The sequence below is a fragment of the Apteryx mantelli genome, chromosome 1 (assembly GCF_036417845.1).
Source record: "Apteryx mantelli isolate bAptMan1 chromosome 1, bAptMan1.hap1, whole genome shotgun sequence".
Classification (NCBI taxonomy): Eukaryota; Metazoa; Chordata; class Aves; order Apterygiformes; family Apterygidae; genus Apteryx; species Apteryx mantelli.
In genome coordinates this window covers 76088132-76110370 of record NC_089978.1, presented here as the reverse complement: position 1 = coordinate 76110370, position 22239 = coordinate 76088132, and the positions used below count along the sequence as shown (strand labels likewise).

The window sequence follows — 22239 nt, the reverse complement described above, 5'->3', positions numbered from 1 at the left end:
AATGAGGGTGCTACAATCAAAGCCCCTACAAAAGAGTGGGGACTATCATGATTCTGCATAGGTTTCGAGAAATAAAGAAGAATAAAGGTGATTGCTCATTACAAAGTCTGAAATCTCCTTGATCCAAACTTACGTGAGAAGACATCCTTGAGGACTGGAAAATATCTGTTTAAAAAATTAGAAAATGGGCTTCTTATTACCATTTTACATGATGAGGATTTTTACATGAAAAATTACAAGGCAACTGAAAAAGCAGCTGAATGAATATCTGATGTGTCAATTCTAATAGTTGTAACAGGGCTGTAAAACAAGTCATCAGCTGTTGTATTCACTGGCACTTGAAATGCTCATCTGTTAGATTCACATGCTCTTAGAAAGAAATTTGCTTGGTATCATTTAAAAATGTTAAACAACGTTGTTTTCCATGCACAAACGCCTTTTAGGCATTACTGAATGGCATTACTGAAACTGCTGTCTTTGATTGAATTACACCTGCTGGAACATCACTGGCTGGAGCTGTTTGATCAAGTTATGTTGTCAGAACTACTGATAGCTTATCACCTGCATCAGAGAAGAAGGGGGGGGCCCTCAAACACTTGCACATCCTGGTAACTCCAGTTAAACTCTCAGGTCACTAGCCCCTCATTGCTGCTAGTCACAACAGGATAGATACAAGATTTCAGTTACTTTGTTTGTTTGTTTTCCTTCCTTCTCTGAAGTAGTAATGTACCAGGGAAACATTGTAGGGTTTATTATTAGTGTAATTATACTGTTTCAAATTAAGTGACTTTATTCAGAAAAACAATAGCTAATGCTGTTTGGATTAACTCCATTCTGTTTGTTGATGTCTTCAAATGCAACCAGTTTAAAATCTTAACTAAAAAATAGTAAATTTAAAAGTATGTCTTACAAGCTGCTTCTGTCAGTAGCTAAAAAAGTGGCAGGATTAATCCAAGAAATTTTGGGGGAGAAATCCTCCATTTATGCAATATATTGTGGAAGTTCTTTGGTTCTTGGAGCTGTTTTTTATTCTTCAAGAAGCTTTATTAGACTTGATCTCTCACTGGGATTTTTGTTTTAATTTGAAAGGCTGTGTACATTATACTATACCTCAAGTTGCAACTTGATAAAAAGCTTTTTCAAGGATTAATTATAAGCTAGGTTAATACAGCCAACAGGTATATGTCAAAAATGAGGTTATAAATATCAGAGCAGGTGTTGTTGATGAGATTGTCTGCATACTCAAAAAATTGTAAAATACCAAGTTAAGCCCCAAATTTCTGATGCTGTCTAAGATTTCTGTGTTAGAATTCCATATGCAGTTCCGTGCAGCAGCAAAAAGACTTATTTTTCACGTGAATGACAAAACATCGTGTTGTAATCTGATTAAAGTTGTTACATCTTCTGTGGAGCGGAGATGGCTTTGCAGACTTCTGAACCTGTCCACGCAGATGCTAAATAGACCATGACCTTTCTTGCCTTGAAAAAACAAACAAACGAGGACAGGAATCCCTAAGCTGTAATACACAAGCCACTTAGAGTGATACGTGGTCTGGCACAGAGCTGGGAGCTACTGCTGGCACTGGTGGTGTCTGTCGTAATGCCTAAGGTGGAACTCAGGATTTGTTTTCGTTTTTTTGAACATAGAGCTAGGAGTAGCATACGTGTTTGCAGAGAAGAGCATTAAGGCTTTGTTCTGCTGTGCTCTTCTCTTGTCTGCTTGGTGGCAGTTGTCACTAAAGGACTGGCTGGATTTTACTGTGAGAGCTTTTAAATATATCCATGCTGAGCATTCTGGTTGATACAAGTAGTTTGATATGAAGTATGTCTGTATAAGATATAGCATATATTATGTGTGTACAGTAAGTAGAGTTAACATTTTTTAATATTCTAGGATATTTGCATAATGTAATGTGGAATTTAATTTTATAAGTACATCTCTTTACAGGTCTGTTCCTTTACTGGCTGTATGACTGGTATCAGTCTGAGCATATCTGTACATGCAAATTTTTTCCTTTAAGTTAAAGGTGCCCCTTTTATTAAAAATTAATTTCTGTTAAAGGAATTTGGCAAATTCTTAGGAGTTTAACTCCTCAGGGAGAGACATGTTTAAAGCTAATTCAAATAACATGGAAAAGAGAATGTTTGCATGGTAAACCTCATCTGTATTGTGTTCCTGCTTCAAGTAATAGAGCAATGAAATCCCAGCTTGATTAAAACCAGTAGGGCACTTGTCAGGATTTTTGTCTAAGACTTCTAAGCTATGCAGGTTAATCAGCCTCTTAAATGAACTTAATATTAAACGTCTTTCTCTAATTCCCTCTTTTCTGGGAATTACAGCAAATATGGAATATATAAAAATAACTTCCTCTTTAGCTAGCAGCATCCAGTTCAAGAAGTTAGACCAGAAAGGCTCCATTAGTGGAAAAATACATTGCCAGCTGAAAATGAGCTATGGAGAGGTATTTCTGTAATGTAAGCAGTAAAATTAAGAGCTCCCCCCTGCCCCAGCAACACACTTTTTGGATTTTCAGTTTGGCTGCTGTTCATTTTTCTGCCTGTGTGAGAGCATCAGAGAAAGAATGAGGCTTTTTAAAAAACAGTTAAATTGTCAGGAAACAGTGTGGTCTGAAATCACTCCTTGCTCTCAGTAACTAGACTATGGGTTTGTTTCCCCACTCCCCCCTTCCATTCTCCCATTCCTTAGAGAATCTTCTGCTTTTCAGAAAGCATGGCTGGGGGGCCAGTTCTGCCTCTTGTCCCTTTGCTGCCTTACCTTCATTTTGCTGCCTCTTCAGTGCTGGGAAAGCCCCTTGTCAAGAGGGAGGCAAACACAGTTACCACCAATCAGTTTTACAAAGAAGTAAGGACTTTTTAAGACGAAGTTAGTGGGGACACTATACCCGCTTTGCTCAGAGTGGCGTTCAGAGCATTTTCCTGTCAAGAGATGATGCATGTAAACTGAAGTTTGGAGGTGTTTCTGATACCTTTGCAGGAAGCGTTGATGCTGGTAAAAGTAAATAATTCAGTATAGAACTAGCAAAAGAGAATCATTTTTAAACTTAGCCTGGAGACACCTTCAATTCATAAGTTTCACTGAGGCTTTTAAATGTTTCCTGAAAATGATCTTGTCACTTCTGACTTTAGAAGAATTTCCAAAGTGTATGGAGAGATCCCTCACAACACATTTGCTTACTTAATCCAAAATTAAGGGTTAAAAAACAAACAAAAACCTTGACATCATTGTGAATGTCAGAAATGACCTAGAGCAAAAGTGACTGAATGCTGTCTGAAATAAGTTTGTAGTGTCAATCCTTAGTAAGTCATTAGCAAATTCTCTTGTGTATACTTAAATACTGCAGTATCTGCCTTTTACACCATAGGACCAGACCTTAAGGTCACCTTAAGCAGAATCATTAGGGTAGTAAAAGACCCCTTAATTATCAAAAGGATTCAGCATCTACCACTTGTGCTATGAATATGTTACGAATTAAATCCATTAAGAAATCACAATTTTGTTTTCTTTGTTTCATTTTATATTGCATAGTGAGGTATGAAATTATTCTCTAGCAATATTAAGCTAGTAAAAATTAGTACAGCTTTCTTAGAGTTTCTATATTTTAATATTGTATGTAGTTGTAGGTTGTCTTTTATTTATAATCTGAATGAAATATATGGTCTTTTAATCAGAAGAGAAAGCAGTAACAAGTTATTATGGAAATTGATACTTTTGTGATATCTATGAATGTAATGCAACTTTCTCTTTTGATTTAAAACATGCTTCACTTTCTCAGATATTCCCCTTACAGGACGAAACATTAGATACTTTCTGAAACTAAAGTAGGAAAGCTCTGTCAATTCTATTTAATCCTTGACATAAGTATGTTTGTGCTTTTGGTGCTTCAGGTGGCTCCAAAGAAATTGGGAAAGTGCCTATACAGTAGTGTAATTGAAATTCAGCAGGAGTCGCGTGCCTAACCTGTTTAGGCATTCTGTAAATTCCATTTTTCGGCATCTTTGGGCAGTGGATACCTTTGTAAATCTGCTGATTATAATATCTAAACAGGAGAAAAACAAACTCTATTATGGAAATTGAGTCTTCTGACAGGGTAATACCTGACCTTAGACATGTCATGCCTCAAATGTACCTACCTCCCTGTAATGAAGAGAAGTCACATGGCAAGCTTAAAGTTCTTCCTAGCTTGTTGCCTCCTATGCTTTTGCAATGGCAGAAAAAGTGCTGGTTTAGGCACTCACTTCAAAGGCCATGGAGATGCAGAAGCTTGTGAAAATAAACACTAGGTCTTGTATAGATGCAGTAGAAAGCATCTGAGCTACAAGGGTTCGCAGGTGGTCTTAGTAGTATTTCAGCATCACCTACAGGGCTATCAGGTGAAAAGTGATGGGTTAGATTGACTTACTGGCTTCCAGTTGGACCATCTTTCATGGAAACTTTTCCTTTGCCTCCGTTCTAGCTGTTATCCAGATTAGATGTAGGTTTAGTTGTTGCCGCTGGCACTGAGTAATTATCCAGGGCTGTTTCAAGCAAATGATGAAATAGGTGCACAATTTTTCTAGAGTTAATCACTGCAGACTCTTTGAGGGATAAAAATCAAACTGTCACTACGAGGAAGGAGAGAGCTGATAGCAGAAATACTAGAAAATAATGAAATAATCTATGTAATTTTTTTTCCCAAGTCTATTTTTGCATTTCGTTATGGCTGCCTCAGATGTTTATATCCAAAAACAGGAGTGTAGAAATCTTCCTACTATTAAAAATAGATAGTTCCTTTTGTTCATTATCCGCAGGTACAAACTGTAGACCAGATGCTTATTGATATGGCTGTGTTTCTCTACTGTTGAAAACTACATTATTTTAGAATTGAATAGAATTGGTTAAATGGCCAGCTGTCAAAGAAAAGGCTTTTCCTCCAGCTAAAGATGGAGTGTGTTTTTTGTTTTTTTTTGTTTTGTTTTGTTTTCTTCAATTGCTGGAGGCTAAAGAGAGTTTATTTAATTTGGATATGCAATTTAAGTTACTTAGCGAACGGTTTTATTTTCTCAGCTCAGTTGATCAGATCAGTTTAGGCCTATTTGTTGATTGTAAGGTACATTAGAAAAATTGTGATTCTTGAAAATGTTTGTACATAATTAGGTTATTGTTTGTTGTCTTAAAATGGCATCTAACCTAATTGCTGAACAGATAAATATATTTTCCATTTACAATTACTAAACAATTTTTCTTATACAAAGGGGAAAAAACAAAGTAGGTGTCGCATCTAGAGTCTGTTGATTTAAGCTTACTGCTGTCAAATTTCTGATCTATTTTGCAAAGGCTTACCTGGGGAAATGTGCTTTTGTTAATTAGTAAATGTGTGGAGGGGGATAAGGCTCTGTGGTAACCCTGCTGCATGTATGATTTCCATCCAGGAATCATCTCGGGGAGAACAGCTACGCTTAAAATAATGGATTGAGTATTTCTTCTGGGGAAAGAAGCAGTGGAAAATAAGCTGCCTGGAATAAACTGCTCCAAGGAGACCTCTTCAAAAGGTTCCAGAGGAACCATATCAATATTGTTTCCACTAATGTTTCTGGGAGGTGGGGAACAGGCCCTTGAAAAAACAGGCAGTCTTGCCAGTAGCTACTATTTCCAGTAAGGTGTGTAGATACATGTATGATGGTGGATATGTGCAGAGAAGGTATCGGGCATCTCCATCGTGCTGTCAGGACTTTCCAAAAAATCTGATGGGGACAAGGCAGGTGGGCCTAGAATCAAAGTCAACTCTCTTAATGCTGTCTGAAGTGCTCTTCACTAACATTGCATGCTGAGGAAAGTTTTCTCCTGGAAATTTCTTCTTCCACACAGGTAGATCTTGCAGTCAGAGGAGTAGGGGAGAAATACTGTAAAAATGTGCTATCACGTGTATTAAGGAAGCTTTTTTTTTTACTGTTTTTTTCCCTCCCTAGTATTGCTTATTTTGAGGAACTTCAGTATATTTCATAGAAATTTGCTGTTCCATCTCCATACTATTGTATACTTTGCATAGTTCCAGCTCTATACATTAGTATGATTTATGGTATAGTATACTGTAGCATACTTCATTTCACAGAAATTGGTCTTTCCTGCTCTTTTCTCAGTTGGAAAACATATTTACCTAAAAAGACTATAAACGAGATTCTGGAAAGTATCATAATGGAATATCTGTGTGCAGCCATGCTGTCCTCAAAGAGAGCAAGTGGGTTATTTCCCTGTTTTACAAGCTGGTAAAGCCGCAGCTGGGGTGCTGGGTTTGCTTTTGTACACTTCACTTCTAAGGAAGATGTTAATCAGCAAATGGTGGGAGAGAACAGCAACAGTGTTCAGAAGTCGAGAAAATACCCGTAGCAAACTAAAAGGGGATTTAAGACGTTTAGGTCATGAAGTCCAAGAGGGTGACCCTCAGATTCCCTTCATAATTCCTTTGGTGATGACTGAGGTATCTAGAGGTGATTTAGTCCCTTGATTTTTGCCCAGAGCCTTCTTGAGAAGGTTGTCTACAGTTTGGCATGTATCATGCTGCTGAGCCTCTTGGGCTGGTACACCCCTCACTGAGCTCCTCACAAGGTAGAGTGGTCAACTTTATTCCGGCTAGATACAGAGGTATTGAGGATCTCCACATACCCAATAACTAAGTGGTTGGAGCACTTGCCCAAAAAAGTCTCCACTCAATTTCTTCCTTAGCCTGGAAGGCTGGGTGAATGCTCGGTTGACCAGACCCCAGGCTCTTCCTGGGTGAAGACACTATATCTACCTTTCTTGGGGGAGTCAAGATTCACTGGACCAGAGAGGGTAGTAATGAAGGGAAATTTAATTCCCTTCCTACTGAGTAAGGCCCTAATTTATGAGTGTCTTGGGTTTTGCTCTCTGCTGCCAGTAGTATTTATACATCCAATAAATAATTGCTTGATGTGCGATGCATAATCAGAGCTTGGAGTAGAGAACCTGTTCTCATCTGACTGCGTTTTAGAAGATGGCTGTCTTTGGAAGAAGGAATTGCATAGATGTGTAAAGCCAGGCAAGGACTGCGATTGTGAATCCTAATCATGATGTGTGTCTTCTAGCAGGTAGATTAAACTTCAGTCTCTGCAAAGGACTGGGAAGAGGAAAGGATTTGAGCTACCCCTCTGACATTGTCTTTGGCTTGCTTAAATGTAGCCCTCTTCATTGTTGAATATCCCTCAAATCTTATGCTCTGTTTGAGGAATTTAGACACCTAGCTCTGACCAGTGGAATCTGTAATGCAAGGCAAATGCTGGCCATTATAAGGCCAAAGTCCTTTGGGATCCTGGCCCTCAGCCTTTAATGGGTTCACAAAAATCAACTTGTTCTCTGTGACCTTCTCAGGAACTTTTGCTTGGTATGATCTGGCTGGTTATTAGTCACTGCTGTTTGCTTTTTTTCTTAAATGTACATATTTGTTTAATGAAGAGGGAAAACAGATTCAGAAAGCAAAAGCGAATATAGCAAACCTCTTTTCTGCATAAACTTGAAAGTTGTGTGAATACTTTTGCTAGCAAAGTTAACAGGACCTGCTTCAACTTGTTCTTGTGACCTTAAAATTCTTATCTACTGGTTCTCTTAGCCCAATGTATCTAATATTCCTAGAAGATGTAACATATATGTGATCTTCAAATAGCAACCGTAAGTCGCTGCTATTCCTTTATCCCTATTTTTGTTGGGTTTGTTTTCTTTTTGGACAGGTGAGTTGAGAACAAATGCATATTTAAAACTTTTGTTCCTTTTAGAAATCCTGCTTTGGTAGTGGCTCTGCAAAAGTACCTGGAGATGTATTTCTGTTTCTGTGCCTGGCCATTTAACTGTTCCCAGAAGCTGAATATTGCCCCTTCTTGCCCAGTAGATGTTGCTGTTGAATCAATAACATTGAAAGAGGACAAGGGAAGCAAGCTTTCAAAGTTCAGAAGACACTGTAAATATTTCTGAATTTAACGCAGAGGGAAGAGGTCTAACTTTTAAAAAATACAGTGTTCATGTTTTCATTAATATATAGCAGATTGGGAACTTTCATTAATATATAGCAGATTGGGAACCTGCCATGTAAATGAGAAAAGTAATCATTGTCTGTAAAAGTAACTTTGAGTTACAAATTTAATGTTCTGTGGAAGAACTAGAAGGAAAGTGACTTTTCAAGCCTGCCTACTAATTATGGTTTTACTAAATATATGTATTTAGTACTCTCATCCTAAGAAGTGTAAATCATGTCAGTGACAGTGATAATACCCCTATGGTATGACACAAGTTTGCAAAGCTTTGACATTTGGTTAGAACAGGCATTTCTGTAGCCTCTGTAAGAGAAAGTTGTTCTGTGGAAGCTGGAATATTGCCAGCTGTTGGAGTATCTTTTAGGATAAAAATCCTTAATACAGGGTGGGTTTTTTCCATGCTTTTTTTTTGAGGGGGCAAAGCAGGAGAGGCAGGTCACTTTGGGAGTGCAGGCTGAAAGAGGATAAATAGGAAAATATTCAAAGGTAGCACTTAGCAACACCTGTTTAGTAAGATTATGTGTAGAGTAAGCTTTTTATTTTATTTATTTATTTATTTAAATGCAGTTCCAGTCTTCTAACAGAGGTTGAGGAATGTTTTTTCAGTGATCACTATTTTATTCACACATAGTTACTCTGAAGAAACCTGCTTTGCAAGTAAGGAAAAATCTCACTGCTGAATTTGCTTTCTCTATTATATGGGAAAACATCTGCAGCTGTTGGTTTCCTTGGAAACAAATTTGCTGCAAAAGCTCAATGCACTGCACTGAATCTGTTAATTTTACTGCATTTGAGAAGAGTTTAACATGCACGCTTGGACCTTTTTACTACGTTTGTTTCTCAAATGCTTTTTCATATACGCTTTTCTCATATAAAATGCATGGTCAAAGGAGGTGTGCTACATGCTTTGGATTTGGGACACGACAACAAGAAAGGTTGGTATTTACAAGGCTAAACATGGACCTTATATTTTTTACTTACAGAAAGCACCTAGTTTTCTGCCTGCCAATTTCTAAATCTTCCCTTTTAAAGCTTAATACAACTGTTTGCATATTGTTACAGTCTTGGCTGTTTTTCGGAGTTGGAGATCAGAGCTGCTGAAAGGAATTGCTAGTACATTTGCCTCATAATAGGATTTTGGCAGGACATTGGTTTTATTTGTAGTTTATTCAAGTAATTCAATATGGGATACACGTATGTGTTCTCATAGAACAGTATTTTTGTTCTGGCTGTGACCAAAGTATGATTTTGTATATTGTTGCACAGATTTGCTTTTGGCTTGAACAGTTGAAGCTGATTATAAGCACCACTAAAATATTTTAACACATAGCTTGCTTTGTGTAATTATATCAGGAGGAATTTAAAATTTTTATTTTTGTTATTGTATTTTAGCAAAGAGGTTCTATTAAGCAAGTACTGCATATGGAGTAAATTTATTTTGACAGGTATGTTTAACATAGCTTCATGTCAGTAACTGGGTCACAGGTACATGAGATAGAAGTCACATTTGTGACTTTGTTAGCAAAACTGGTTCCCATATATATTGGAGAAATAACATACAGTACTGAGAAGACTACACTCTTTGGAAAAAATACTTTTAATACATGCTGACAAAACATTGGCTGTAGTTTGGCAAATATTATAGAGGCATCTGGCAATGATTCCATGGTGGGATTGCTTTCTAAAATAGGTTTTAAAATGTTTTGTGAACTTCTCTTCTCCTTTAAAAGGAGGCAGCTGTTCACATGAAAGATATATAAGTTCATTCACTAGGCCCTTTGCATTTAGGGTTTTATTCATGAGTATTCAATAGGAAGCCTTTAAATTTGAGACCTTACTATGTTTTCCTCCCTGGATAATCTTGGTGGTCATTGCTGAGGTGCATCTCTTAAAGAATTTTCTCTCTAGAAAGGACTTGAAGGTTCCATGGACTTTCTTTTATTACTGTGTGCTTTGGGGGCTCTAATGCTTACTGATATTACAGTAGAATGATTGGTGTGCTGTGTGTTCAAAGTAAGACTATTTGGGGATTTGGGTGATGGGGGGGAATAGTCACATGTGCAGTCTTTTCCATGGGAAGCTAGTGTTTTTAGTTTTAAATGTTCTTTTGCAAAGGGCAGGAGGAAAGAAGCGGGATAGAAGCGGAGTGGAAGAATTATTTGTATGTCAGCTGTTGTTCATGACCTATCTCCATAATCTTATTCTTCCCTTTCTTGTTCCCACTGCACATTTAAAACCCTAGAAAATTGGTACAAACATGCTTATTCTGTTGTAAACAGTGCAGTTCCTTGTATGGCATGTTGCTTAATCCTGCAAAAAAATGGAAAATCAAAGTTAAACCACATCATAACACACTACTAATTTTGAGAATTTTTGGTCTGCAACCCCTACCACACCACTGCTAATTACTCTACCAGAGATCCCACTCACACATACTTGTGACAGTGAAGAGCAATCTGATGTCTAGAAAGATGAAATAGGGTAACAGTTCTTACAGTTAGCATTATGTTGTGAAAGGCCTTTGGATAGTTAAAGAATATCCGACTCCTGTATTTGATAAGTTCGTCTTAAGCATTATTTGTTAGGTTAGTTATTTTTGTGGAGGTTGCGGTTTTATTTTTGGTCTGGTTTTGTTTTTAACCCTGCAGTGCCAGAAGAAAGTAAATGGCTTTTAGGGTGATGCTAATGCAGATCAGTTTCCAGGGAGCAAAGAGACTGTTTTCCCTCTTGTGTGTGTTGGTGTGGTGCAGCTAAACATGCCAGTTCGAATCATGCCAGTGCACAGTATCAGACATCCTCAAGCCTCCTCTATACGCTGCCCTTTGCAACCACAGTTTTTAAATTAGCTGTCACAGTTCTAGCCTCCCATTCTTCCTGCTGCTCATCTGTATTCCGCTGATGCAGTGACAATACTCATCTCTGAAAATGCTCTTTCTTTCGGGTGCACAGGTGGGAATGGTGAAGAGGATCAAAGTGTACTCCTTCAGAGATCAAGGTGTTGCCCTGAAGTATACAAGAACATGATTGGAGACATTATACATTTGCTGTCTTGGAAGGGGAAACATGGTGCAATATTTCCTTCTCTCCTTGCAGTCTCATCCAGGCCTGGCACCTTACCAATAATCATGCAGGAGCACTGTATGCTATGACAGATACACGACTGTGTACAATGAAATGGTGTGAGATGCTGTGGGTTTTTTTGTCTGTTATTTTTGTATATTTCTTCCTTTATTTTCTTGGAAATCTTTGTGTACATCTGAATTTTTCCATTAAATCATATTTTTTTTGTTGTAGTTAAAAAAAAATCTGATTGGAAGCGGATCAAAACCAGCATTAGAGATATGCCCTTTGGGCAAATATAGGTTCTAAGACTTTTTTTAGTACGCATTAAGCTATCAAGTGTTTCAGGGGAGTCTGCGTCAAATGTTAGAGTTAAATCTTGATATAGTAGTTATAGCTGATGATTAAACACATAGATGGGTAAATTGTATTAGACATATAGGACAAGCCTGGATAGACACTCTGAGTGTCTATGGTGGTGAGTAGTTTAAAGCTGAAGGAAAAAGTCATTTTTAGCATGCCGAAACTGGTATAGTAAAGAGAACTCTGGTAGCAAAACTTCCCAAAAATAAAACTTGAAGAAGAACTTGAGAAATACTAAGAGTATAAAAAATGTGAAATCTTGTGGAAATCTCATTTCAGAGTTGTTTAGGTATCTTAAAACAGGACATGGAATTTTTTTTTTAATGGACAACATAGTGTGAGTAAAAACAGCATGATTACAAAATAACTGTTAAGAATACCAATGTTCAAAATATTTTGGACAGCTACATCTCATTTTTCCAGTTGGTACAGCCTGAGGGCTATTAGTTACCAATAACTGTGCTACTGTCTTGAGAGCATTAGATAGGGATAGAAGCAAACACATTTCATGAGCTGGAATAAGAAGCTCTGTAGTACTGTGCTGTGGATAGGAGCCTCTCTGTGAGGCAATTCCTCTGTGTTAGTCTTTGTGGATTTATGTAGCCAGCTCTTGATTGCAGTTGTGGTTGATTCAACTCAAAAGATGTTTTTTCTAAGTATCCGGACATTATAAAGATTAAAAATGATTTGAAATTCAAGGGTAGCCCATGCGACCTCTTTGTGTAATAGATAGTTTGTCACACACAGTTTCTTTTTGCTGCATTTTCAAGATAGAGAAAGTGAAAATAAAACAGGCATAAAGCCTGTCACTGCCAAAAGATCTTTATGGATTGAGAGTAGCTGCAAGAGTGAGGGAGGGGGAAAAAAATGAAAAAAGCAACAATAGTATGTAATCAAAATAATAAATTTCCACAAGCACACTTACATCACAGAAGATTCCATACTCAGCTTTCAAAATAGCTCTCTTTCAAAATCACTAACTATTCAGAATTGTTATTCTTAAAGAAAACTCTCAACAATACTTTCAGAAGTCCATGGAAGCAAAAATTCATTTTTTTTTTCCTGTTTCAAGTAGAAAGCATGAAAGGCAGTTTGGATATGGTGTATACTGCAAAAGAAACTAGACATTTTCCTTTCTGACAACTTTACGATAACTAAAGCAGAAGGACTGTATAAACTCAAGAGCAGCCTTTTTCCATCATGGTGTATTCTGCAGACCGGTTCCCAGGAAAGGTCAGATTATTTGACTGGTTTGAGAAATGGTGTCTTCTATAAACAAGATTAAATGGAAAAAATTATGTGATCTGAAAATGTTCACTTTTTATATACTAAATAAAGCATTTTTTATTATAAACTGGAAATACTCATTTTTCTTGTCAGAAAATGAAAAAATTGGAAAATTTCAGCAAAAGTCATCTTCAGAGGCATTTTTTTCTTGCCTAGAATCTCCTGCCACTTTTGACCAGGTCTGATCTGGTCTTTCTGTCTTATATTTGTCTTGACAGATGTTTAATGTATGGCATCCATAACCAGAATGAGAAATTTAATGCTATTTTATTTACTGAAGATTACTGTTATAAAATAGACTGAGCAAGGTTCCTTAAGGAAACTCGTACACAAAAAAGTTTTCAAGCTCTGTTATAAAAGACACAAAGGAACCATTGAAGGAACCGTGGTGAGGGTGAATGTTCAGTCAGTGTTCTGCAGCAAGACTGAGGTCTTGTTCAGGATTTGGCCTGTTTGGCTACAGGCTGTCCCTGTCTCAGGTGCGTTCCCTGACTATTGCCCTATTCACTTTTCTGGAGAGGGGAAAGCTTTCCGTGGCTCTAAAACTCCAGCAATGCTACATTTTAAAGATGTAGAAGTGTAAAAGGCAGTCAAATTTTAAGATGCCTACCATAAAAAAAGAAACTTCAGAATTCAAGTTGACATCCTTCTACTTTGTCCTTGATTTGTGACATAACTAGTCAGCCTATTCCTCAGGGGCCAGCATGCACTTCAGTTTCTGTGCAGTCAAACTGAATCCTGGTCCTGGAAGTATCCTACTTTTTTCTTCCGAATACCTTTAGATTACCATTAGTTTGTGAAATTAACAATTATAAGTGGCAGTTAAATATCGTATTTTGTTATAGAGTCATTTGCTAAGAATGATTTAAATCAGCCCAGACTCTTGAATAGTAGATCCACTAGACTTGTATGCGTGCGGCTAATTCTTTTCAAATAGTGATTTTACAAAGTGGGGCATGCAGTAAAATTTGGGCTTTTCTTAACCCTCCAAATTTGAACACAGTGGAACAGATTGTTTTGAAGCCTAATACTTTGAAGAGTCCTTGAAATATTTGACCTTTAAAAAATATTGGACAGGTTTTTTTCAGAAGTTAACTTTAAGACCCTATATTTTCTTTGAAAAGAAAGCCAGTAGGACAGAAGAGGACAAATGATGTTTATTTGGATTAACTTCATTTCTCCATTTAAATAGCAAATACTAACTATGAGGGAGAATGCAACTATGGCATCTCTGCACCCTAACACTATTTCATTTTCTCAGTACCTTTCAATATCTGGCTGCTTTTCTAAAACGAGCTCCCTGATTCCCACTTCTTTCTGTATTTAAAGAATTGTTGTTTCATTTTTTCAGGGGTTGGAGTACAGTTTCCCTTGTGTAGCCTTACTGTAAACATACACACTGTGGAAGCTTTCTGAGGAAGAAAATAACAGCATTGTGTTATTTCCTTTCTTTCCATATTGTATATCTCTGTATGTAGCAGGTTCTTTCCCCTTCCACCTGTGTGCTTCCTGTCTTCACTCTTCCTAAATTCTTACAGAAAACGCTTCCCATATCTGCAAAGACGTCTTAGTAAACTTAAAAAAGTGAGGTCTTGCTTGGCATGGCACTAGCTAAAAAGCCACATTCATTCATTGCCATGCCTGCTTTTAGAGGAGTGCAGCCGCTTGCACATTTAGGCAGTTTAGCTTCTCAGACTGGAGGGGGATAGGGGGTTGGAGCAGTGCTCAGCTAAGCAGGGGCAGTTGGAGGTGTTTCACTAAGTAAGCAGACTCTTACAACCACATTGGCTCTAGAGTGATTCCTTAATCCCGCATGGCAAAAGAGGAGGATGAAGAAAATAACTGAAATGGAAAAATGGAGCAATTGTAAGCCACTTGGAAACGAATACTCTTTAGAAACACAGCAGATCAGTGAAAGATTTAAATGATGTTTTAATCATTTGCTTCATACAAGCAGGGGATGCTGGAGAAAAAAAAAACAATTGGGAGATAACCCTGCCTATTATGCTAGCAAATATTGAAGCCCATGTTGTGGTCATTCATTTTTAGTTCATTCAGCCTGACTATAAAACTTTGCAGGAGTATGACAAATGCTGCCTTGTGCAAAAACTGAAAATACAGGGTATGAAAGAAATGCATTTTCATAGAAGAGTTAGTGGTTAAGCTAAGCTTTAAGAACTAATCTTAACCTTTTTTTAAGGAGGGACTAGATTGTAATTGATGCGAGAGAAAGGAAAAAAGTTGACCAAGAAGAGTGAAAGTAGTGGGAGCTAGACTGTAGCAAGATTCAGCTAAGGGGAGAGGGGAAGCCACCAAATGGAAGTGCATATGTTGCATTTCCTCCATCTTCTACTTCTTCCCAGCCATGAGCGATAATGGAAGGGAAGGAGACCGCCTGGGGGTGTGTGTGTGAGAGAGAGAGAGAGAGAGAGAGAGAGAACAGGTGATGGAGCTGGAAGTGTCCAGCTTCCCCGCAGCTGAGTACTGGGTCTGGACACCACCTTGGCCTCTTCCCAGTGGGAACATGCATGGTCAACACACATCCCAGATGAGGAAGCATAAGGAACAGCCATCGGCCTTTTTCTCTGTATGGCCCTTATTTTTTCAAAGGAAGAGTTTATGAAGGATGTTCTGACATTGAAGACTTGATAGAGATTCAGTAAATTGCTAGATTAGTAAAATAAGGTGTTATTTTGGTGGAATACCTCTGTTATATGCTCCTTCACATCTGAAGGCTTCTTTACTCCATGTTCCTATATGAACTTTGCTAATACTCTAGCTTTGTATGAATGCTTGACTGTCAAGTTTTTAAAAAGAAAAAACGTGTACTTTTTTCCCTTCCTGCATGTACAAGCAGGGTAGTGACTTGTACAATGCAAAGTTCTCTGTATTCCTTGAGATTGTGAACAATTTTGTCCTTGTAAAAGACTGAGGTGTTGCCAAAAACAGAATACTGCCATCTCTGCTTATGAATCCCAGTTTCAAATCCCAGATGCTTTACATAATAAAGCCTAACTGGGCTGATTACCAAAAGAACTCAGTCATTCAGAAAAATAAAAGGGGAGAAAAACCCTTTGCTTCATGGAGGAAAAACCAGTGCCAAAAGGAGGCTGAAATGTTAAAAATGCATTTTCTATTTGAATCTCTCATATCAGCTGTCCTGTCTCCTCTCTCTTCCCTTTATTTAAGGCTAGGGATCAATATTGCTCTTATGCAATTCATGTACGTGGATATTCTTTATAGAACTTGTGAGGATCTATGTTATGAAAACCACATTCAATGGGTCTCTTCCTGCTCTGCCAGAGGCCATCTTAGGTAAGTCTGTTTGACTATGTCTGCACTGTCTTAGGACTAAAGCGGTGGTGTAGATGTCTGTAGCGTTGCTGCTTACATGCTCCATACTGTCTTGGGACACACGATGTTGGACCCATCTAGAAAGGCGTGCAGCTGACTTGCCTGCCTGGCGTTGGCCACGTGGTATTGCTAGACAGGATGTGTGGCAAGGGATTTAGCTGAACAGGCAGGACTGTCCTCCGGCTCTGCCCATTCTCTTTGCAGGAAGTGGGGTGGCAGGGCCCATGCGAGGCAGTAGGGAGAACTGGATGTGTTTTGATTTCTTAGAACCCTCTTTTACATTCTATAAATAGTATTTCTTTCACTGCAGCTGCCATCAGGCTCTTAGAGAAACTAAGTTCCTGTGTGTTAAATGGAACCCTTCTCGTGGATTAATAATTGATTAAAAAGCAGGAAATAAAGAGTCGCTTTAGGTGGTCAGTTTTCCCTGAATGGAAGGGAGTTACTGGTGGAGTAAAGTAGGGATTTCTGCAGGAGCTTGAACTGTTCAACATATTCATAAATGAGCTGGCAATGCAAATGAGGCATGGAGAGATGAAATTTGCAGATGTCAGAAATTATTCAGAATAGTCAAATTTGCTGACTGCAAACTATTGGAGAATAAATTTGTGATACTAAGTGATTGAGCAGTACAGCAGATTAAATTAGTTGCTTGTACAAAGTAATACGTATGAGAGAAGTCAACAGTATTCCCTAAGTTAGCTGTTACCCCTCAGAAAAAAATCTTGCCTCTTTGTGAGTAGTTCCCTGAAAGCAGCAGCAGCTCAGTCAGCACTCGGTTTTGGTCAAAAAGGCAGACAGAACAGTAGGAATTGCTAGCAAGGAAATTGAGAACAACAACAAATCTTTATGTCACTGTGTAATCTGCTGTGCCTGCTTCTTGAGTACCATGTGCAGTTTTGTGCACTTTGTTGCAGCAGAATTAGGGTAAACAGAAGGACAGCAAAGATGATCAGAGGTATGGAATTGCTTTTGTGCAAATAGGAACTAATTAGCATAGGAAATTTTCTGTCTGGAGAAAAGGCAATTGAAGGGGATATAATATCACCTAAGATCTGTATAGACATGAATGGCTTGGGAAAATGAATAGAGAGTGTTTATTTCCTGTTTTTTTCACTGTTTTACAAAAGCAAAACTGGGGCACCCAGAAAAATTTCAGGAAGTTAGTTCAAACAAAAGCAGTTTTTCACACAACACATAATTAAATTTTGGAACTCATTGACAAATGGTACTGTGGAGATCAAAGTAAAGTTAAATTAAAAGTCTTAAGGTATATTGTTGCAGCTACTTTTTGCTCAGGCAAAACTCATTACATGTTAATGACTTAGTGCAAGGTTACTGCTCCTGGTTCCTCACTATGAGAAGATAGTTGTATATTACTTCTGGAACATTTTCAAAATAGCTACATTTTTTTGAAGAGCAAAATAACACTTTTTGGCTGGAACTATTTGAAAATAAAAGGGATGTAATGATCTTGTATTTGAACAGGCTTTGTCAGAGACAAAGCTAAACAACGTGTAGAGCAAAACACAGTACTGAAGGAAAAAAACTAGTTAGATTCCCATTTCAAACCAGCAGTGATCCTAATCCCACATTCTGTGGTAAAGTACATTGAAAATACTATCTTTGCTTCCTTTAGTAGAGGAAGTACACCTAAGCTCGTTACCACATCACTCCAGATCAGTGTGCCTGATCTCCATGACTGAACATCATCAGAAATACATGATTAAAAAAAGGAGAAAACAGTTTTGGATAAGCAGTCCATCCAACTGAAAAGTTGGCTTGATGCTCTGCTCCTGCTTTGCATGTTTTGAATTCATTTGGAGGTGTAGAAAGTGTATATGAAGTGGCTGTGCATGTATCTGAGCTCTGAACTAGCAGATTAGTGTTCTCCATTCATTTTGCACAAATAGAAATATTGCATACAAGTGATCCTGGAAGTTGACTGTCTGATCTGATAAAATTCATCGGAATACGTGTATCTTGCTTACTAATTTTGTTGTTTCACTGAGAAAACATCATGTGGAAAGACAGACCTTATGATGATATGGGAGGCCCATGCAGTTTACTGATTCTCCACAGAAAATATAAAATTGTTAATGAACTGAGGCCAGACACTCAAAGAAAGCTGGGGTTGAACTAGCCTGTTCTGTTTTGGTAGACATTTCTGAATGCATACATGACTCCTGCACTTCTTGCTGCATGGGGAAGTAGTGTAATCATGTAAGTGACCTTCACTGTTCTGCATAAACTACAGTGTCTGAGTCCTTTTTTTTTAATTGGCTGCAGACAGCAAGTCCGATTGACTTCCTGAAATCTGGAATTCTCCCTGGGCTTTCTTTGGACACAGTGTTCCATCCCACGTCTATTGTCTCAAAACAAACTTCAGATATCCATGCAAACCCATGTAGTTCCACCGTTCGTCTTGTTCCTTTGCTCTTAGTTCACTACCTGAGTGGCCAGAGACTGACCTGATAATTACGGTCTTGCAGTAGATCACCGTTTCCTATGCAAAAGTGCATTCTTAAATGGCAATCAGATAAACAAAATACTTCTTGTATCTCGAGCCCAGTAGATGCAGTACTTCATATAATAACATTTCATTATGCAAAATGTTGATTGAAGACTTTTTTTTTCATTTCTGTTAATATACTCTGATCATATATAATAGTACATGGAGCTGCTGTAGGCTTGTCAGACTTGGAGTGGGTATGATGTGAAACTTTTTCTAAATTAATATCTAAATAAGATATCAATGGATTTTATTGACAGAGGAAGGCCAGATATATTGATGGGCCCTTTTCCAAAATAACTTTTTAGTTAACTCCCACCTTAATTTTATTGTTGAGCATTACAAACAAGACATCATAGATATCCACATTATTTTCCTGGAAAGGAGTGCTTCTTTTTGCTAGCTATATATACTTTGTAGAAAAGAATCTTTGTCCTAAACAACACAGTACAAGGACTTTTAAGTATACAGGAAAGCATCTCTTTTTCCTTTAGACGTAGTAACTTTTTTATTTATTTTCGTGACTGAAATACAAGAGTACATAACTAAAACCAATAGGATGACTGGAAGACAGGGAGAATTCACCTGAGCACCAACAAAAACATGTCGATAGTGACATTTAATAGGTTTTGAGGTAATCTGAAAGGGAAATGGTAAAAGCCTCATTGTTTGAGAGCTGTAATATAGCCTGTGTAAAAACACTGAGATTCAATTACGAGGAGCAGTTATACAGAGAGGTGTTGTACAGATTGACTTTCAATCTTTTAGGATTTTCTGCATCTCCAAAAGTTTTCCAGTGGTCATGTAGACCCCTCTATAGCATGTAAGCTTACAGCCAATAGATGTGCTGAACTGGTCAGGTCCACAGATCCAGAATCTAAAAACCCTTGGCCTAAGGTGATAATAGAGGTAATATCTTGGTAAATCCAGCAGTAAGTTGAAAAATCTATTTTCTTTGAAGTATAGCTAAAGAGGCTGCTAGGGCATGACATTTTAGCAGTAAAGCTCCTCCAAACAGTCAGGAAGATGGTTCTAATTAATTCAGTGTTTAAAGCTAATTTGGAGCCCCAACCTTCAAACATGAACGTTTCAAACTGGACGTAACGGCATTATACAGGCTAGTAAAACAGAATAGCCTTGACGTTGTCAGTGAGAAAGAATTTTCTTCCACAGCTACTAAGCCTGCATCAAACTGACAAGAAGGTAAAAAGGAGCCTCGTGTTCACATAAGACTGAGGATACTGCTTTATGCAAGCTTACGCTGCTTGCTGTTTCCTAAATGTGCTGTTGATTCAGTGCAGTCCTTCCCAGCGCTTGCTGCAGGCTGGGAGAGGTGCGTGATACATTGTCTAATCAATGCTTCACATTAATTCTGGCATTCGAGGACTCCACTGCGGGCAAACCCCTACGCAGAGGAGGGGAGAGAAGTTTTAAGTGGTCCTGCTGTAATTAACATTCATGACTCCGGCTTCAAGCAGCATCCGCCTCACCCAGGCATTGCCAGGAGAGAATGTGCACTTATACCTCCTTTGTGCTGATAAGGAATCTGTGTGGAGTAATTGAAATGCAGGGCTGTGAAGCACTGCTGTAGGGTTTTTTTTGTTTTTTTTTTCTCCCTTCGTTCTTGGACATGTTTGCTGTGGATTCTTTTTGTTTTATCAGAGAATGAGAGGGTGGCTGAGAATTGAAGAAATGGCCCTGGAAGAATTGATGCAAAGATTAAATGCGGTTTCCCAATGCACTGGTAGGAGGAGCTGCTGGTCTTAAATAATATGTTGTGTTGATGGTGTTAGTGATTTTATAGGATTTGCAGAAAATCCTGGTAATCTAACTAGCATTCTTTATGCATGTTTGCATTAATAGGAAAGGAAATTTTAAGAGCTTTTGTCACAGGGTTAAACTTTTGTTTATATTGACACTAATTAACATTTTTAATGCTTAGATATTCATGAGGCCACCTTTAGAAGGTCCTCTTGAATGGGTTTCTAGTTTTGAGTAGCTGCTAGCACAATCAAATACTATAAGTAGGTCTTGTTTCATTTTTCTGTCTCTGACTCAGCTGTATCTAAGAAGTGGAGGAATTACAAATTTGCCGTGTAAAGCTGATCTAATATGAATCAATGAAGAGCCCAGATAACTATAAGGCACTGAAGCCAGTATTTTAGGTGGATCTAAATTGCACTCTCATGAGAATGAAGATTGAATGCATTAATCATGGTAAATTTAGTTTTAGATCTGAATGGATTTAAAAACTGCAGTAGATCTACTGAAATGGTTTTAACATTGTAAAAAGATTATTATGATTTCTGATGGATTTTCTTATTTTCTTGAAAATGTAAATACTTGTATGTTAAAAACTAGAGCTGAACAGCAGCGTAGAATAAGGTGATTTGTGATTAGATTAGAATTGTTTTCCTGTCTATTGTTCATGCAGAAATATGAACATAATCCAGAATTTAAAGTTACCTGGAAAGAGAAAAAAAGTGTTTTCTGCATCCTTTAAAACTGCTTCTTTTGCCATTCATTCTTAGTCTGTTGACAGATGTCAGAAGTCTTGCATCTTCTCGTATAAGGCAAACCGATGGGTTGCTGATGCAGACTTTTCAAGGTATTATTCACTGCAGTATCAAAACTCAGAATTTTTCTTCCCATTTCCCTGGGTCCACTGTTTCCTAAGAATGACTGACTTTTTCAGCTTTTTCAGTTTGTGATACAAAGAGATAATTAGCAAGATGGCTGATGCTGTAGTCTGATGACCAGATAGATTAAATGACAAATGTGAAATGGACAGATTAGCTGCATCAGTTTTCCTGGATAGAGGAGGTCATTGTTTTACCTTCTTTACTAACATTTTGGGGGGGGCAAAAGCAAGACTTAATCTGAAGAGAAAAATGATTAAGTTCCAAGTGAAGGTCACTCCACACATTTTTTTCTGCTTTATTGCTTTTCATATGCACTTTTCCCCTAGATATCATCTTATTTTCAGAAATATTTCTGTATTAAATGCTTGGATGTTTGTTTTATTGCATGTTTTCACTTTCTGAATTTTTAAGTAAGAAGAAAACCTGTCTGATATTTGCTAGTGCCTACTACCTTTTACAGTTTATTTTAATAATGCATGCAGTATTTCTTCACCTCCTTAAAATTGTAACTGTAGTTTTTCTGAAGAAAGATAAATTATAATAATGCACGATAGAGTTGGTGGCTAATATGGGAGGCTTTTCTTAGTGAATTGATATATAATGAGCCTCTAGACTGGCAATGGGCTTGTTAATGTGCCTGCAATGCTGCCCAACTCTCAGCTGTGCAGGTGTATGCACTGTGACCTGCATACAAGCCACCACCAGTTCCAAGTGCTATTTTCACACTTGCTGGCAGGCTCTGACTGTGTGTTGATATTTAGCTTGTTAAACTCGTACATTTTTCCAAAAAAGCAGCTGGTATTTTATTGCCACTTTCATGTTTAGATGGTTTAACAGATTCTTCCCTCTCCCCTTTTCCCCTCCTCCCCCTCTCTTTCTCTCTCTTTCCTTCTGTGTAACCCCTGTGTAGGCATTCCCTAACCAAAGGCACTTGTTACCTTTTTTTCTGCAGCCAGTAGTTGTATTTATAGGTAACTCTCT

The 22239-nt window shown here is 37.9% G+C and overlaps 1 protein-coding gene across 1 annotated transcript in view; it reads left to right on the top strand.

Moving 5' to 3' along the window:
- MCF2L (MCF.2 cell line derived transforming sequence like) overlaps positions 1-22239 on the top strand; it is a 175206-nt gene that overhangs the window by 13239 nt on the left and 139728 nt on the right. The window lies entirely within an intron of this gene.